This window comes from Marmota marmota, unplaced genomic scaffold (assembly GCF_001458135.2).
Source record: "Marmota marmota marmota unplaced genomic scaffold, marMar, whole genome shotgun sequence".
Lineage (NCBI taxonomy): Eukaryota > Metazoa > Chordata > Mammalia > Rodentia > Sciuridae > Marmota > Marmota marmota.
The window spans coordinates 23,106,252-23,111,344 of NW_026000005.1; positions in this window are offsets into that span (position 1 = coordinate 23,106,252).

Genomic DNA, 5,093 nt, shown 5'->3' on the forward strand with positions numbered 1-5,093 from the left:
CTACAGGGATACTGCTACATCGATGTTCATAGCAGCACAATTCACAATAGCTAGACTGTGGAACCAACCTAGATGCCCTTCAATAGATGAATGTATTAAAATAATGTGGCATTTATACACAATGGAGTATTACGCAGCACTAAAAAATGACAAAATCATGTAATTTGCAGGGAAATGGATGGCATTAGAGCAGATTATGCTAAGTGAAGCTAGCCAATCCCTAAAAAACAAATGCCAAATGTCTTCTTTGATATAATGAGAGCAACTAAGAACAGAGCAGGGAGGAAGAGCAGGAGGAAAAGATTAACATTAAACAGAGACATGAGGTGGGAGGGAAAGGGAGAGAAAAGGGAAATTGCATGGAAGTGGAAGGAGACCCTCATTGTTATACAAAATTACGTATAGAGGTTGTGAGTGGGAAGGGAAAAAAAAACAAGGGAAAGAATTAAATTACAACAGATAGTGTAGAGAGAGAAGATGTTAGGGGAGGGGAGGGGGGATAGTAGAGGATAGGAAAGGTAGCAGAATACAACAGTTACTAATATGGCATAATGTAAAAAAGTGGATGTGTAATCAATGTGATTCTGCAATCTGTATTTGGGGTAAAAAAGGGAGTTCATAACCCACTTGAATCGAATGTATGAAATATGATATGTCAAGAGTTTTGTAATGTTTTGAATAACCAATTAAAAAAAAGAAAAAAAAAAGAACACAGAGAGGTTTAGGACCATGCACATGTGGCTGGAGCACAGAGTCATGGTGGATGCTACTATATTTCTGTTGCTGACATAATTCATTTCTACATATTAAGTGGCTTTAAACATCTATTTTATTATCTTATGGTCACATAGCTGAGAAATCTGGATGCACATGGCTCAGTTGGTACTCTGCTTTAGGTTTCCTACAGCCAAATCAAGGTGTGGGTACAGCTATGTTCCTTTTGGAGGACTCTGAGTACTAATCCATTTTCAAGATCATTCAGGTTGTTGACAGAATTCAGTTCCTTGCCATTATAGGAATGAAGTTCTGTTTCTTCGCTGTCTGCCTGCCAAGGTTCATTCTCATCTTGGAGAGGCCACCAAATTCCTTGGATCATGGCTTCCTTTTTCCATCTTCAAAGCCAGCAGTAGTGGGTCAAGTCCTTCTCATGCATTGAGTCTCTCTGACTTTCCTTCTGCTTCATTTCTTCAACCAGTGGGAGAAAGTTCTCTGTTTTAAGGTCTCATGTGATTGGATTGGGACCACTGGATAATTCAGGCTCTATCTATTAAAGTCTATACCTTAAACATGTCTGCAATATCCTTTTCCATGAAATCATATATTTTCAGAGGTTGCAGGGATTAGAATGTGAACATCTCTGGGGGGCATTATTTCAACTGCCACCAGAAATGCTGGTCATATAAGCCCTAAAAATCACTCTAAATCAGCATGTCAGCACCATTCTGGTGGCCCAGTACTCTATGAAACTATGAAAGAAAAATTCCACTAGCCAGCAGGGTCAGTGTGCTTGTCAGGTTACTCTCTTAGAAGGGATCCTGGTCAAATGTGTAGGCTACCACAAGGGCATGAACCCAGAACTCCCTAGGCATGTGGTCCACTCTGCCTATGATGGTGGTTGGGGTGAAGGGTTGAACATCCCCAAAGAGAAGCAGGAACTAGGACCTATTCAGGTCCCTCTCTGGGTTCTGCCTGGATGGTACTGCTGATTTTGGATTTTCCCAGACATTGGGGGGGGTCTTAAGACATCCCAAAGTATAAGGGGTCCCCTGATATGTGGAGTTAGAATTGGGGCCCTGGTTTCTTGGGTCTGAGGGCAAAGCAGTGCAGCTTCCATCAACCAAGCCGGTAGGAGTTTACTATTCCATTTTTCATGTAAAGTCTTTATAATAGAGTTAAGCTGTCAGTAGCTGTGCAGGAGAGAGGACAGAGTGCCTCACTTGAACCTGCTTTGGTTTGAGTCCTAGATATCCCCCATATTAGCTGGATGATCTTGGATGAGTTAATCCTAAGGAACCTCAGTTTCTTCATCTCTTCAATAAAACAAAGACACCACTGAACCCTGGTACTCTAAGGGATGACAGCTATCATGCTCACATCTGCCCCTCATTTCTTTCATCTTTTAATGTTGTGAGAGTCAATGGAGAAGGTATATGCAAAACCACCTGGCATATACTAGGCTTATTTCAACACTGAGCATTAAATGAGCCGGTGTATATGTGTGTGTATGTGCGCGCGCGCACACACTAGGGGAGGAAAAGCAAGTGGTGGATTTTTCTGGTGCCTATGCTCCCAATGGCTGATTTCAAATTACCAACATGGTGTCTCTGAATGTGGATCTGGGAAGACATGCTAACAACTGGCCCTGCTGAGCAGGGAAAAGCTAGCTCCAGCATTCATTGATTGAACTCTTATATGCCAGGCAGTGTTCAGTGCTGGTGATACGTGTTGAATATGAATGAAACTTAAAGTTCTTTTCTCTGTACTCTTTTTTTCCCCTTCCCAACCAAAGGTATGTGCTTCCGAAATACTTTGCAAATGAGATGTAGTTCTAGGTAAATAAGCAAGAACCTAATGACCTCTCAAGGTATCTCTCAGCACTTGCTTGAACCAGTAGAGGAAGTGTGATTTCTGGTTTCTTTGCAAGCCAGCAGTCTTGTTTCCATAGAGCTGAGTGGGGTATGAATAAGGCCAGAAAAGCTGCTTCTCTCATTGGTTTGGTGTTTGGTGTTGGTGGAGACACTTCATTTCCTGGAGGCCCACTCAGCAATACTAGAAGGGCAAGGTGCTTGCTCGTTCATTCATTATCGTGGGGCCTGAATGACCCTGTGAGAACAAGAGTCATTTCCCAGCTGCATGAGGTCACACTTGCTAGCCATACCCACACTTCATTCTCCCAGGGCACTTCGATGATGCTGGGGATTCCATTATGACTGACACCTGATATCTAATAGGAAAGCAATGGAACTGTTCTCAAAGTGGGAAAATGATTTTTTTTTGAAGGTTGTAGAAGGGAGCAGGTTGAGAAATATCTACCTTGAGTACTTGGAAATGTGTAAACTGGTAAAACTAGTGAGCAAGGAAAATAGGTTGTCTCTACTACTCCATCTTGAGTCACTGCATTCATATACTGTAAGTTGCTTTATATCATTTCTCAGAAGGCAATTTCTTTTTCAGGTTAAGTTTCCATACAAGGCAATATTAAGGGAGGAAAAAAGCACAATGCAAGCACTGTTCTTATTGCTGTTTAAAAATGCCCACTAAAAATAAAGCTAATATGTTTCCTGTTTAATACTAGATACACTGAAATTTAAGATAAAAATTGGGACCCTGATGGAGGTTTTTTTTTGTTGTTGTGGATAAACTTACAAAATTTATTTGGGATGTTTGAGATTATTCTACTTTTTCATTTTAACTATATTTGGAAAATTAAATTATGTATTTAATTCAAGCTACACTGCCAATATTTGGAATAAACATTTAGAATAAAGGGGAAATTCTCAGAGTTTCAAAATGGCTTTACCATATAAATAGAATAAATTTAGACTCAAGGATAATAGAAAAACAACTGCAGTTTATTTTTGGAACCCAAATGGGTACGGGTGGGGAGTGATTTCACTAGCAGATAGGTGCCTGGAGGTTTTTTCCTGAGTTTTTCCACTCTAGACAACTTTAATTGATTTCTCATATGTTAAGGATTTAGTATTGTTGGTTGGCTTCCACAATAACTTACATTTATTATAGGATAACATGTAATTTTCCAGGTTGGAATTTTTGGGTTCGATATAGCAAATGTGCAAAAAGAATTGGATGAATATTCTACTCATATTTTTTTTTCTGGTTCTTTTTCTTTCTTGTGCTTGCAGTCTCATGACAATGCTGGCAATTGGAGTTACAAAATAACAATAAAAGCCAAACATTTTTATGATTCTCTGGGTATGTATTATTACTGTTTGTGATGAGGACCTTTAAAGATGAAAATGTATTCTACAAGTTGTTGTGTGTTGACAAGATATGGAAGCAGGAAAGCATGGCTGGAGTTCTGGGGTCAATGAATAGCATAAATTCACTTAAGAACAATAAAGTAAAATGCCAACATGACAGTTTAAGAGGGCATTCTGATAGCCCTCTTACTAGGGTAAGGTGCATGTATTTTAAAATCACTAATGATTTCCCTTTGCCTGAGAGATTAAAAGCAGGGACAGGGCAGTGATGATGTTGTGGTATGATCTAAAGTACAGTTTTTATACAGATGTGGACCTACATGAAAGGTGGATTGGAAAAAGGAGAAAATAAAGGAAAGGCAGTTAAGTTTGACTTTCGTATACATGAAAATTATTTTTGAAGTATAAATGTATCTCATGCAGTATTTAGGAAATATTTGGGGCACTCTTAAGCTAAAAAAGTGTTTGTAGTTTATCTGAAATTTATATTTAAGTGAGTGTCCTGTATTTTTTATTGGCTAAATTCAGCAAGCCTATGAAGGAGGTGACTGGAATAATCCAAGTAAGAGGCAAAAAAGACTAAGTGTTGGAAGAGGAAATTGATAGGAGAGTATGCATCTGAAAGAATTAAGAAGGAAATGATGTGGCTTAAGATACCATAAGCTAGAATCTAATAGGTTAATTTTCTTATTCAGCAAAATAAGGGGGGAAAAATGGACTAACTAGACACAGAGTAGTGGTTTTGTTAATTGATTGCCTTGATTTGTACAGAGAAACAAACATTCAAAGACATTATTGTAATTTTCAATTAAATTTAATTAAAACATTAATAAAAGTTGTATTTTTGGAAGAGTAATTAATATTTTCACAGATTTATTGAGTAGTTTAAATATTTTACTAATAGCATAGAGGATATAAGTTTGTTTTTTTCCCATAACCCAGATAAATGACAGCTCCTGACTTTCATTTTCCCAAGCATTTAAAGTCATATCCTATGATCAGATAACAGTTTTGTGTTTCATTTCTGCTGAGGATATAGTCTATGAAAATGAATCTGTTATCAACCAGGGAAATATAACTTTTGCCTTATTTCAACAGTAGAATTAAAGGGTGCTTCACAAAATCTTGCATTAAAATCATTACACAATATTC